Source organism: Pteronotus mesoamericanus, unplaced genomic scaffold (genome assembly GCF_021234165.1).
Source record: "Pteronotus mesoamericanus isolate MK-2021 breed Mesoamerican mustached bat unplaced genomic scaffold, CSHL_Meso_final contig_90, whole genome shotgun sequence".
Classification (NCBI taxonomy): Eukaryota; Metazoa; Chordata; class Mammalia; order Chiroptera; family Mormoopidae; genus Pteronotus; species Pteronotus mesoamericanus.
In genome coordinates, this window is record NW_026555277.1 from 40,577,371 (window position 1) to 40,592,949 (window position 15,579).

A 15,579-nucleotide genomic window follows, 5' to 3' on the forward strand; every position below is an offset into this window, starting at 1 on the left:
GACTATTACAGCCTCCCTAACTTAATTTTTTTCAGACATTTTTAAGTATAGAGTCATTCTGAACAGACATTTAGACATGTACCTCCCCAAATTAATTTTTAAGCAGGAACAGTCAGCTGATCGTGACATTTAAAAACAAAATCAATCTGTGTTTAGACTACTTGAGAATTCATTATTTTATCTTCAAGGATTCAGTTAATGTTTGTTTCAAGGATTCGGTTAACTTGTAAATGTTTGCATACTGTTTTGAAGCAACTTTGGGAGGAAATAGTTAAGTTCATCAGATCTACTGAATCAGAATCTCTGGATGTAGAGCTCTGGGAATTTGCATACTCAGAAATCCCAACAAGTGCTTTTGATAATTAACCAGGTTCAGAAAACAACTGATCTCATTTGCTTACACTTTATTGAGATGCATTGCATGATTCTGCTTTCTTATGTGTATGACTCATATGACCCTATTAAATAAATTACTCAGTTAAAAGTATAATAAAATAAATGAAGAAAGCAGGAAGGCTTATTTGGGCTTATTTGAGTGATTCACACAGATGTTTCTTTGCATGATGTGTAAACTGAAATTGCATTTGGATGTAACACAATAGGAATACTCATATTATACTAAATGCATTAAGACCTCCTTTGGTCTATTACTTTTTTAAAAAATTGCTTTGCTTTATTTTAATCTGGTTTCTTCTCTGAATTCCATCCAGGTCTAGCCTGTATATCTCAGGTCTGGCCTCGAACCTGACATTGAATCTCTGTGTGACCTTGAATGAGTTACTTCTCCTCTCTGAGAATTAGTTTGCATGAGGAAGTTAGAAAGATAATCTCTAAACTCCCTACTGCTCTGACATTCTATGTGCTTCTAAAACAAGTCCTACACACCCTTTCCTCTCTGACAAAATCACCTCTAGTCTAGAATATTATCTCCAACCACACACAATTGGCAGCCCAAAATGGTACAAATTTCTCGGGGTATCTTAAGAAAGTATTTCTAGGGTTTAGGAGCTCAAGGGATACCCTTTGTGAAATGTCTCTAGAGTTTAAATTTACACCACTAGCTCCAAAAGTTTTTTCATTGATCTCTTCACAAAATATGCCAGTCTGTCCTTTAAGGTTATATTTCTAATATTCTAATTCTAATATTCTAAAGGCTGTTTTTGTTACATTGATGAACAAATTTAATATTCTCAGCTTTAGTTTTTTTATCTATAATATGAAAACAGTATCTGCTTGAGTACAAAAAAAAATAATTCTTAAGTACAAAAGGAGATAAACACTCTCCAGACTGTGAGGTTGTACAAATACCATTATTTTTATTATAATTATTACTACTGTTGCTGCTGCTCATAAATGGGTCCCCCTCTGTATCCCCATTGTAAATAAGGTACTATCTAATAGATAACTGTTTTGAACTCCTACGGAGAAAACTGGAAGGGCATTGCAGGCATGTATCAAAAGTTTTTAAAACTTTCATAACTTTTGGCACAGTAATTTTATTTCTAAGAATGTATCAAATCATGTATCATGTTTTTGCATAAGGATGTTAATCAAAGTACTGTTTTATAATAGCCCATAATAAAACCAATCCAATATCCGTGAGTAAACCATTATCCAGGCATTGCTGAAATAGGTAGCCGTTCAGAATGGTGTTCTGGAAAAATATTTAATGACTTAGAAACCACTTATACTACATAGTAAGGAGTAAAAATAAAGTAAGATAAAAACTTGAATTTAAGTGTTATTGCAGTTTTATGGCAAAATATATTGTCTAAATATATCTTAATGAAAAAAGATACATATATTGAAATATTTTCAGTGGCTGCCAAGAACTGGAGTATAGATAAAATCTTTTTTTTAATTTGTCTCTGTGCTTTCTAAATTTTCTTTTAAATATATATGGTTTATTAATTAATTTATTTATTTTTACAAACTGCAGCACCTCCTTCTCTTCCAAAGCATGCTGAGTATCTCCTGGGTATCTTTGCCCTCTGTTAGCCATGGTGGGAACGCAGAGGTATATAGCATGGGTATAGGCTTTAAAGAGCTTACAGTTTAGAAGGAGAAATTGTCCTTTAGAACAGTACAAATGAGTTGCTATAGAAGTTAAGAGAGGAAGTGTTTCTGAGGATGCAACAGATAAGCTGTTTATAAAATCCCACAAAAATTGCTACTGAGGTAATGAGAAGTTGACTGACCTGTTGTAATCTGATTAGCACCTGCACAGACTCATCAGGAAATGGAGAGTATTTAGTGTCATTTTTACTTACCGGAGTGCTCTTTTCAAATAGGTTGGGGTTAGGCTGTTCCATTTAAATGAGCACTTCCATGTCTAAAGCATGGGCCATGAACTTCGGTTACTTACAGTGGCCAGGCAGGTCAGGTAGATAATGCCTGTAGACATACTTGGTTGTCACAGCTGGCTTAGTGGGTAGAGAGTGGAGATGCTGTTAAACATCCGCCAATGCTCAGGCCAGCCCTACAGCTAAGAATATCAACGGTGTGAAATAAGAAGTGAGGGGCTATTGAGAGTGAGTGGTTAGAAAATAGACCTGAGAGATGACACTTGTGGTAAAATCTGATTGATCCAGAAAACGACCTTCCCTGGGAAGATCGAGGGAAGAGTGGGCCAAGCAGGGGAGACAGCAGAAGCAAAGGTTCTGAGGTGGGGACGAACTTGGTGTGGTTGAGAAACAAATCGAGCTGGTCCTGCTTCCCCATTACCTAGTTCACCATTTGCTGGACGTATATATATGAACTGAAACAAAATTTTTAAATTGCTCACAGGATCTTAGCAATCCTCTGTCCTAACCCTCATTTTACAAATAGGAAAACTGAGGCTGAGGGAGTCAAAGTGAAGTCACATAGTAAGTCAGTGACAGAGAATTTAGATCTGGCTCCTGGTTTTATACTTTCACTGGTATTCTGGTTTAACCACCACTGATTTTTCTTTTCTATCCTCAAGTCTGACCTACTTAGTCTTCTAAATAAAATTTACCATGTAAGTACTTCATGTATATTATTTTAAGTGTCCCCTATAAAAGTGTTCTGCATTATCTAGTCATCACCATGATACTCTAAAGGGAGTATAAGTATCCCTGCTTTACAAATGGTAACTTGGAGATTCAGAGAGGTGAGCATCTAGTCTGTGTTCATGGAGTGGAAGAATTAATACTACCCAAAATGACCTACAGAGTCAACACAATCCCTATCAAAACTCCAATGGCACTTTTTACAGAGATAGAAAAAAAATTCTCAAATTCTTATGGAACCACAAAAGACCCCAAACAGCCACAGCAATCTTGAGAAAGAAGAACAAAGATGACCCCCACTGAGTAGCTCAGTTGGTTAGGGCATCGTCCCAGTACGCTGAGGTTGTGGGTTTGATCCCCGGTCAGGGCACATACAGGGCCTCAACCAGTGAATGCATAAATAAGTAGAACAAATTTATCAAATCAATGTTTCTCTCTCTCCTAATCTGTGTCTCTCTAAGAATCAATAAATAAAAAAACAAAAAGGAAGAAGAACAAATATGGGGCCATCACACTTCCTGATTTCAAACTCTATTACAAGGCTATAATAATCAAAAGAGTATGGCATGAGCATAAAAACAGACACAAAGACCAATGGAATGGAATGGAGAGACCAGAAATAAACCCATGCATATACAGTAAATTAATCTGTGATAAGGACACCAAGAATACTCAATGGGGAAAAGATAGTTTCTTTAATAAGTGGTATTGGAGAAACTGGGGTGTATTCTTAAGGGCCAGAGAGGGACTCTGCCTCAAGCTCATTATCTACTCCTGCTTTTCATTCCTTAGCCTGAGTCAAAGTCTCATAAAGCAGAATGAAAGAGGGCAGGCTGCAAGTTTAGGTATCTGAGATTGGCAACACAGAGGTTTTTCATTCTCTTGCTGAGGAACATGATGGACAAGTACGCCTCTGTCAGCAAATGAGAAGGAGAGGGAGAAAAGATGGAGCTGCTCAAGCTGGAATAAATATCAGGGCATCCCAGCTTGACACCTTTTCCTCTTTTGCCCCAAAGTCAGCACAGTAAAGGCTCTGTCAATACTGGTAGAATTGAGTGAAATTGCCTTTGGTTGCCTCACAATGGGATAACTACATGTCCTAAGGTGTCTGGGACAATGCTGGCTTGTGCTTGTTGTCCCTGCATAAGTATTCATAGCATCTACTTCTACTCTCACAATTGTCCCAAGTTGGATAATACATTATTTGCAGAGGAGTTCTAGGGTCCACAGGCGATAAGAATAGGGCATCCCTGGTATTATCTGGATGCATCTCAGCCTCTCTCTACCTAGACTCTGCCTGGGGGCAGTGACCAGACCAACAATTGGCCAGGTAAAGGAAGGATTCTTCTCACTCCCACCAGATCACTAATACAGCTATAGGGGACATTTATTGCTTTTACCTGTCTATCAACCATTCCTACACCCTCTGTGAAAGCTCCCTGACTGTGCTTAGGAAATCCCATCCCCTCCCTATTAAGCCAGGGGGCCTCAGGAATGAACATGTGACCCACACTGGTCAGTCACAGCATTTTAAATCCTTGGTCACAGGGGTTGGTTCAGGGATAGACATATGACTTAGCCTGATGGGTCAGAGTTCAACACCGGATGTTCACATGCATTTGAAAGTGTCCCCTGCTATAGGAAGCCTGACAATCTTGAAAGTCAATTCTGGGATATTTTGGCACCTGGTTAGATTGCTGAGAAGTTAGGGGAAAGCTGGGTCTCTTTGGTATCTTTCCACTGGGAGATGAAAGCCCATCTAAGAGTGGAATCGGTACAGAAGAAAGGCAGAACAGAGAGCTGGAGAGAAAAAGATGAAGCCTAAGAACATCGTTTGAATTCCTCTCTGTACCCAGTGAGGCCCCAAACTAGTATTTCTCTAAACATTTTGGTTAGGGGTGATAAACTAGGAATTTCATTTTATTCTTTTTTAAAATCCAGTTGAGGTTGGGTTCCAATCTTTTAAAAAACAATGAGGACAATTCTATCTAATATCAGAATATTAACAAATAAATCACCTTTTTGACTTAAGAAACTTGAGAACATACGCCAAAACAAGAAGAGTCACAAAATCTAGCCATGAGACATTTTTGTAGAAGCTCATCCCGGTGTGAGAAATAAACTCTATGACATTTCTGGCAATGGGCTGCCCTAATCTGCCTTCCGAGAATCCACAAAACTCACTTCCTGAAGCAACCTAATCCAGGTCTGGCACATTCAGACATTCCTTCTCTTGACTTGAAATCTGTCCCCTTCTGTCTCCTACAAATGGATTCTGAGTCAGTCCCTGGCAGCCCCACAGAACAAGTCTGCTTGCTCTTTCTTATGATAATGCTTCATACATTTGAAGACATCTCCTGACCCTCAGGGACAGTCATTCTCACATGTCATTTTTCCAGACCTCTGTCATATTTCTCTGACACCTTTGGTGGTGGGGGGGGGGGTGTCTCACAGAATATACTCCACCCTATAATTATAATCATGACCATAAGAGCCAAGATGTATTAAGCATTTGCTATTAGCCAGGCATCGTGCTAAGCTCTTTACAGGTCTTATCTCATTTAATGCTGAAAACAATGCTTGCTATAAGTAGTGGGTATTATTATCTCTATTTTACAGATAGGAAAATTGAGGCTCAGACGATTAAATAACTTGCCTAGGGTTATATAGCTATTAGGCTGGGATTCATATCCTAATATAATTGAATTCATATTATACTTATTGCTACATAATACTGCTTTTATGGCCTATAGCAAGAGGCTTGATATTACACATAGAAATGTGGGTAGTAACTCAAAATCACATTGTACTTGGACAGATGGCAACAGAATTCCAATACAATCAATGAGAAGATACATTTCTGTTGTTTTAAGCCACCAAATTCATGGTAATTTTTTTTTACAGCAGCAGCCACAGGAAACTAATATAACTGCTGAGTAGTTTTGGATCCTAATTCCCTAAACCAATGAATAAATTAAATGTCTTGACCATAAGCCATCAGCAATGTAAAAGATCTGGATCATACCCTCTACATGTATAGTCCTGTAACTGCTAAAAGTTAAATCATATAAGGGGCCATCAATGTCATGCCAGAGTCGGACATTGGTTTGACAATAGGATCAGTAAGAAAGTTCTGAAACACTGGGTTGAAAATATTTGAAAAAGTTTCTCTCTGGCAGGACTTCTCAAAACCTTTAATATGCTAATGACACTGTGACTCTCCCAGTAGGGACGTGGTCTTCAGTGTTTGCCAAGGTTATTTGATTACCATCATCCTACTCAGTCCCCAACCCCAAAGCACTTAGGACAAGCATTGCAAGATGACAGGGGGCAAATATGTCTGGCCCAACCACCTCATTGCACTGATTATAAATAACACTGAAACCCAGAGAAGTTGTGTTGCCAAAATCCCACCACTGGCAGTGGTACCACCAGAGCCATAACCTGAGCCTTCTACCTTTTTGTCCAGTGCCCCTTCTAAACATTTTGAACATCTAAAAAGAAAGAACTAAATGTCATCTTTAAAATAAGGGAGGAGGTTTCTCTAAAGATGGCTTTATTGAAGGGAAACATTTTCCTCAGTGAGTTAACAGCTTATAGAGCACAGCAATGAGACATGGTAGACTTTTCCTGTCTTTTGTAATTGGCATTGACCCTGAAGGCCCTCAGTCCTCCCCTAGAAGCTTAAGGGGCTTAGATCAAGGGCAGATTTTTGAAATTGAATTTATTCAGATGAAGCAAAACCTTCAGTGAGAGGATTTTCTCGCCACAAGCTGTTGCTAAGTTGGGACTATGCAGGCCAGGACCATGTTCCTAAGCTACAGTCAACTTGTTCCCAAGTTCCTGGCAGCACCCAGACAGTCCATTTCCTGCAACATTAAACATTCAGAGCTTTCTCACCCTCCCAGATCCTCTTCTATTTCTCAACATTTTTAGACAGGCTCCTAGTAGGCTTCAAATTTTCTAACCACTGTACAAGGAGGGAATATAGCCAGAAATGCAGAGTCTACAAACATACTCCTTCCTTAGCCAGCATTTGATGAGTCATAATGAGATGGTTCCTGGCAAAGAGTCTATTTTGCCCTGATAACAATCTAGAAGACAGGGCAGTTGAGAATCCAGGGTTTCAAGTAGTTGTATGTTTGGGGATTTTCTTTTTACTGTTATATTCCTCTGTTTGCTGAATACTACTTTTATTCTCCAAGTCTGAAAAGTTGCCAGTGATTCTGAGCCAGCCGTCCTGATATGGCAGAGATAAAAGTCACAGAGATGTTTTTCAAAGAGTATGTTCTACTCCCAAGATACAACGTTATCCACCCTCCATTTCAAATGTGCTCTGCCTTTAAGTCTGAGCTGCTCTAAACAAATAAGGGGCTCAAGTCTCAATTTTTTCTCTTTCATGTTTATATTTTTAAAATAGCTTTGATTGCTTTTTTATTATAAAAAGTAATACATAACTCTTTTAGAAATACTGGAAATTCATGAAAAGCATAATAAAGAAAATAAAAATTATCTGCATTCTCGCCCTGACTCCATTGGTTGGGTGTCATCCCACAGGGCAAAAGGTCACAATTCCATTCCCGGTCAGGACACGTGCCTGGGTTGCAGGTTCAGTCCCAGGTCAGGGCACGTGAGAAGGGAAATCAGTTGATGCTCCTCTTTCACATCGGTGGTCTTCTCCCTCTCTTTCTTCCTCCCTTCCCCTCTCTCTAAAAATAAATAAAATCTTTTAAAAACTAAACATATTAAAAAATTATCTGTAGATTCTCACCACAAAGACATAAAGGTCATTAATATTTTAGGCTCCAGATCCTTTTAGAGTCATGTTTAAATACCTTAACAGAATACTGGTGAGAACAAACTTTGAGGTTAGTCCCTCGAATATCCACAAGGTGGATGGTAGCCAGTAGGCTCAGCTCTGCAGCAAACACAAAGAAACTCAGCTATAAGTTATTGTGCTACGATTTTTTTTAAATTTAGTTTGTCAAGGTGGATGATGTCTGAGAACCCCGATGAACAGATGAGAAAACTGAGCACCAAAGACTAACTCACTTCCCCATATCACTTGGCATTTCAGTGTGGTAGAGCAAGGACCAAGGAAATCTTCTGGTTCTTATTTTAGTGTGTTCTTTTCCTCTACATTCCAGCTGTTTCACCAGAGAAAGAACTATGGTTATTGCCCTGGATTGGGTGCCAGTCAGTGGACCAAAGGGTCACCAGTTCAATACCTAGTCTAGGGAGTATACCTGGGTTTTGGGACACGTCCCCAGTAGGGGGCTCATTGGAGGCCACCACACATTGAAGTTTTTCTTCTTCTCTTTCTCCCTCTCTTCCTCTCTCTAAAAATAAATAAATAAAATTTTTATTAAAAAAAGAAAGAATTATGGTTATAAAATTCGATTTGAATAAGAACATTTGGCTATGCTCACCTCATAGCACGAGGAATTTTTACACACTAATTATTTGGCATTATAGAGGACATAATCTCCACATAAATACAAATCTCTAAACTACTAAAGGTCAGCTTTTTAAGCACAAAGACTTTTATCTGAATTATAGCCAATTTCAGGGAAAATTATCCTAAATATGCCTTCTTATAGATAGTCACACTTAACAACACAATCTTTTCTTGATGACCTGAAGTCATAATTACAAGCACCAGTTTTATTCTGCGCTCTAACACAGTGAGACCTTCTAGGACTGGTAAATTGTAAAACTCTGAATCGCTCCAGACTGCTGAGCTTTTATAGTTTTATGTTTGCTTTATATGGATTTTCTGTCTCCCCCTTCACAATCAAGCTGTCAGCTATTATTTCTTGCTGCTCCCAGTATGTCTGAGATCCTCTCCCCATTTGTTCCCCATCTGCTATGCTGTTTCTAATCTGTTATGTGCTGTGGAAGCAGATATTCATGTTTGTTGGAAGTATTTGTAATGTAAGAGTAAATAGGCTCTGAGTGAGTGGAGAGGGCCTCCCTTGGTTAAAAAGTTAATGAGCAGACTTAGGGACAGATATTTTAATTGCTCAGGAGCTACTTTAAGTTTGTTTTCTCTTTATACTGGAAAAGAATTCCAGATAAATGACACAGTATAGTACTTTTTAAAAATAGATATAAACAGGCATGAAGAATTCAGCCATCCCTTGCTTATTTATACAAATCAATCTTTCCTTGGGAAGAAATCCAAATCTCTCGGCCCAAATACAGTGGGTCTTGGGTCCTTTAAGTTATTTCTTCATTTCTTTTAAGTTTCTAAAATCAGCCCTGACCAGTGTGACTCAGTTGGCTGGGCACCATCCCACAAATTTAAAGGTTGCAGGTTCAGTTCCCTGTCAGGGCACACGCCTGGGTTGCAGGTTGTGCATGATATTTCTCTCTCCGATCGATGATTCTCTCCCTCTTTCTCCCTCTCTTCACCTCTCTCTAAAAATAAATAAAAATAAGATCTTTTTAAAATAACCTTTAAAAAATGTTTCTAAAATCACTTTGCAACATAAAATTGGTCTTTTCTAAAGTGAAAACTGAAAAGACCAATTTTCAGTAGAAAATTGGAGAGCAATTGGCAACAGAGCCGAGACATCCCGCGTAGGGCCCGGCAAGTCAGCGCACAGGTCTCTGACGTCGGGCCTAGTTCTCCCCAGCGCTGCCATCCCCTCCCCCGAAGTGCACATGCTGCCAATGTTTCCGCTTCGTCCCTTGTTGCTTGTGTGTCTTTGAAAAGATTAACTTTTCACAGCATAACTATGACTGCAAGTTAAAACAGATTTCCTTTCATCCAAATTTTAAAATTCTCTGAAATGATCAATAAGACTGATTTTCCTCCCCTATCACAATATTTTCTCCCAGATTCTAAATTCCTGAAAATACGGTCAGCAAGAATAAACAAGCAAATGAGACAGACTGGTAAATAGCTATCCTCCGAGCTCACGCGAGACCGAAATCATTTTTAAAGCCACCATTGGAAATAGTGCTGTGGGAGCAGCGTGAGCTGTAAAAGCCAAGCGATTTGCAAAATTATGCCAAGACAAGGAGTTACTCAATGCAAACACCTGCTCGAGAGTGATTATCAAATTATCCGCAGCGTAACTATGACCCTGCCAGTTGACTTTCCTTTCCCTCCACTCCACGGTCGTTTGTATTTACCAGTAAACACCCACAAACCCACTGCACTCTGCTAAACCAAAAGGCCAAATTAAACGACTCAAACTAGAGTTAATGAGGGGTTGTAATAACAACAGCCCAGCGACATCTGAACGGTGCATTAACAAGCTGCAAAGGACTTCCACATGCGGGATCTCGCTTACAGTTTGAAGTCACTGCAAGCTAAGGCTGTTCCCTGGGAAAGTCGCTGCCGATGAGTTTTCCCAAACAATGTGTAAAACTGGAAAATAAAAACTGAGGTTAAAATATCACCGCAAGCTTCTCTTCTACTTCGCCCCCCCCCCACCCCGCTCTCCCCACCCCCGCCCCGACAAGCACCACCACTACCATCTCTCTTTCCAGCTGTCAGTTTTTAAAGTGTATGTTTTAATTTTCCACGGTTGACCACATCCAAAGCTGTGTTAAGGGGCATGGGATTCTATTCTTCTCTAAAATCTATATGCAGCCCTGGATTACCACAGCTGGCTCCGGTAACATTTGCAAATTCTCACTATCTAAGACTATTTCTAAGGCCACTGTGAGCAACACATCGGGCTCTCGTTTCTGGTAAGAAACCCTCTCGTTGTAATGTCGACCATCTTAAATGGTCTTTTTGTGATCATGGTCTCTACCCTGAAACAAATGCAGGGCATATTTTCCCTGATGGGTGTCCCAAGGAGAGCTTGGGAAGAAGTCCTTATTATCAAGGCGGCTCGCCCAGACACACAGACTTGCTTGTTACCGTATTTAAAGAAGTGGCCACAAAGAAATAGTCATTGGATTTACAATAGGGGAAGCCTAGTATGCATTTCCAAGGAATCACATTTTGGGGAGAATTACAGAATAATTACACATATGCTTAGATCACGAGCATTCAATGAAGCGGACAGTATTTTGAGGATTTAAGATGTTGGTGCTGCGGTCCTCTCTAAGAAACCGGGATAATTCAGACATTCAAATGCAAAACCGCACCATTTGGAGAGTGTAATGCGGTCTGTTCTGGTCACTGTTACAAATTCGGAAAGGATCCCCTGGCTGCAGACATTAGAGGCACTTAATACTTAAATCTGTTTCCAAATGTAAAGCATAGAACAAAAGTGCTGGGCATTAATGAAACGTATCCTAACACTGGTGTGCTGACACATTTCATTAAAGTGTCACTTTGGGAGAGTAAAAAATAATGACAAGGATTTGCTGTAACTTGATAAGGTCCTCAGATGAAATATCATTAACTATAACACATCAAACATCCATTTTAACACTCTCAGGGTTTTCGGATTGGGCTGGAATTAATTTCATGCCTAGCATGTTGTCTAAAAGCAATTACTATAAATGAATCTCTTTTATAGGCCCAAATACTGATTGTTTATTCATGTTAGTTTCATTTCAACCATCAGTAAATCAAGTATTATTGGAAGTTATTGCAATTATTATGAGAAAAATACTTTAAATACCAAATATCTTGTTTACTTATGAGGCTAACCATTAGTTATTTCCTGGGTGACTGGATAAATACTTTTCTACGGAACTCTAAAAAAGTTAAAAGTGTTCTTCTAAGCTCAAAACAGTTTCTCTTTTTTAATTAGAAAATGGATAAAAATAAAAATTCAACAAACATAAACCCAAAACTTAGCATTTTATGGGTTCACAGAAATTTCCAATTTTATGCTCTAATTTAAAACTAAGGAGTTTTCTATTTAGGAAAAAATTTCCCTGAATAAAGATATGTAATTTATATTTTCAGTACATTTGCAAACTTCTTCTTCTAAGACCTTGTGTCCAAAATCTCAAAATAAGAACTTTGCAACTTTGGTAGTTACCTCTAAGGGATTTATGTAGGGTGTTTTCCAACCTGTACAGATTTGTTTCATTTTGTGTAGAGGAGTCATTCTATAAAATGAGATGAGGCAAGACATTCTCCCAAGCAGGTCTATGGAGCAGAGAATCGAGTTGCAAAGTAACACAAAACAAGAGATAAAACAGAGAAATTAGTCTCAAGCAAAACAAGAGAACAGCACCAGGAACGTGGGGCCTGCAATCTCGCAATGTGAAAGGTTAATCACAAGATTTAAAATCTAATCTTGCTTTCAAAGGCAGCTCATGTAATTGCATACATTGCAAAGGGACATGAGAACAGTGGGAAAAGGAAAAAAATTTTAAACAAGCAGCCTTGATAGAAGCCATAAATTTAACATGGAGAAGAGCAAAAAATTAGCAAGAGCAGGCACAGACTTCAGCAAAGGGTCAGCCGGGGAACCGAGACAGTAGAAATGGCCACAAAGAGCCACTTCTAAAGAAAAGGGAACCTTTAATTTTAGATAAATATGTATTACAAAGGGATACTCCCCAAAGACCCTTCTCATTAAATTCCATTCATTCAGATTGCCCAACAAATATTTATAGGGGATCTACCGTGTGCTGATATTGTGGGAATACAAAGACAAATCTGACAGCAAAGGAAGAACACCATGGCTCCCTAGAGCACAAAGCAGAAGGAACTACATGAGAGTTGAGAGGTGGGAGAAATGACTCCATAGAGGGGATGGCATTTAACATATGATTAGAAAAATGGGCAGGACTTGGCCATAAGCAGGTGAGAATGGCCAGGCACCAGTGAGGTGGAAAAGCATGGAGTATGTGCAGAAGGCAGAGACGATGTCAGGTTGAGTGGAAGCTCAGTCCAAACCCTGGGGCGGTCGGGCCGGGACGGGGGATGGCATTGACGTCATGGGTCCTGGAGGAGTTTCACTTAATTCTACAGAGAGTAGGAAACCACTGGAGTTTGGGAACCCCAGGAAGGGTATGATGCTATCGGTATTGGAGAAGGTGGGTCTAGGTGGGGCAGCCTAGAGAAAGAAGAAGACAATCCCAGAAGAATATTTTTCAAGACAGCAAAAATGCAGAGGTGTGTGTTCTTTTGCTAGAAAGCACGGAAAGCATGTTTATGAGTTACATGTTTCTAAATTTCAAGACTGCTACTTCTTGCTAATTGGAAAAGCAGTAAGAGGTGCATCGAGGAATATGTAGTTTATTGGGGACAATGGAAGACCCCCGCCAGTGGGTGTGATTCAGACAAAATTCCGGCTTTCCCAGAGAGAGGCGCAAGGTCTTTGCGTATATGTTAAATGCCAGGGACTGAAGAAATAATAACGACCCCCAAGGGTATGTGTAATTTCCTATCACAGCAGGAATATGGGTACATCTCAGGCCCAGCCATGACATACAACTGCTGGCTAACCCATGAGCAGCCCTTTTTGCCCAGAAATGTGCTAACCACAACCTCCTCATTAACATGGGGGACAGGCCTCACCATGCCAGCAAACACGTTTAGAGGCATGGTGATAACTGTATGGTATTAGGATCTGGGGGAGATTACTGAAGAGGATAATGTACTAGTGAGTAAAAAAAAAAAAAAAATTCTGATTTGATTTCATGGGGGCATTTCTTTATCTGTTGTATTTCTATAGCATTTTATACTTTTCAAGGTGATTTTAAATGATATTATTTCATTTCCCCTAATAACCCCATTATTTTTGCTTTACAGAGTGACAGAAGCTCAGAGCAGTTGTGTAGCTTTTGCTCAGATCTCACAGAGGAATGAGCACTCAGAGCCCAGTTTCTTGATTCCTCCTCCACTTCATCACCTGGCCTCCTCCTGCTTGTAGTCCAGAAATGTTCACTGAGCATCTGTTCCACAGGAGGCATGCTTCTATGTCTGAGGAAAGCCTCAGGTTTTCCTGGGAATTTGAACAGAAAAATCCTAGCACGCTTTTTAGGTGCCCAGTGAAAACCTAGCTCCTTTCTTGTGCACAGAGCCCCCTGGTGGCAAGTAAAATAAAAAGTTTTGCATTAGGATGCCCTTAGTTTTTATGATCCAGATGCCTTGAGAAGATTTTAGGATCTCACTTTTTAGAAAGATGAGAATATTGAAACTCAGAAAATAATTGTTAGATGGGCTTATCTAGTCCAGTGCTCTTACTTGGCAAGGTATTAAGAAATTGATGTTTGGAGAGGTCAAGCCTTGTGCTCATGGCAGCACAGCATCCTAAGCTCGTGTTTCTCTCTAGTAAGAAAGGCACCCCTTAGCATCCTCCTCATTCTCCTTTCTCTTGTAGGTCATGCCACATAGGCAATGTCCTCCTTGGAGAACATAAACTTCTGGTATTTGCACAAATAATTTTTTGCAAATTATTTTTTATGGAGAACATAAGCTTCTGGTATTTGCACAAAACATCTACTGTGGCTTAGATGTTTAATTTATTAACAATAATAGCTACTTTGAATGCCCAAATAGCATGCAAATACCAAGTACTTAACTCACAAGACACCAATAGGTAGGTGTTTATAAAGGAAGCCTTAGAAGCAGAAATGGGTAGTGTAACTTGTTAAAGGCCTTATTTCAAGTAACTGGCAAAGACCTGTTGCAGAAGCTAAATCCAGCATTCTTTTCATTATGCTACTAATAATTATGCCATTACAAGATTTTTGTTTGCCTCTATATCATTTGGGGCTATTGTGTGGAGCAATCCCGAATGTCAAATGAATGAAAAATGAAACATTACATCACCTGATTAGCACTTCACTCAGTCTGTAATTTTGTATCACTTCAAAGGCTTATATTCTTTTAAAATATAGCAGAAAAAACAAAATAATAAAATTATTAAGATGCTTTCAAGATTTTTTGGAGAATTAAATCAAAGAAAGTGCTGGGCATTCCTTTCTATAGTAAATATTTTGGCCCTAAATTTCTGTTCTGTACTAAGGAGTTAACTGAGCTCACCTCTTCAGCAGGCATCTGAAAGAATGTTTACTATCCCTGACCAGTGTGGCTCAGTTGGTTGGGTGTCATCCTGCAACGTAAAAGGTCGTTGGTTTGATTCCCGGTCAGGGCACATGCCTGGGTTGTAGGTTCAATCCCTGGTTGGGGCACATATGAAAGGCAACCTATTGATGTTTCTCTCTCACATTGCTGTCTCTTTCCCCCTCTTATTCCCACCCTTCCCCTCTCTCTAAAAATAAAATCTTTAAAAAATAAAATAAAGGAATGTTCGCTATATCTATGTTCAGAGTCTCAGGTCCCTGTGGTACCTACAATAGAATATGACCCCCTGATGTCCATGTAATTATTAAGAGCACTCTCTTTTACTCTCAAAACAATCCAAGTTGGGACAATAACTTATACAACCATTATACCAACCAATCATGGCAGTAAAGAAAATTTCCCATCTTCTCTGAAATTAAAAAATGGAAGGAGAATATGAGACTAACCCTCTTATCATAAACTACTGTGAAAACTGGACCAAATATATGAAACAACTATTTTCACACACTGGACAGAAGTCAGCTCAGGACTGTTCTTTCCATAGGCATTTTCGAAACCTCAATGCAGATGTGGAAAACTCAAGCAGGG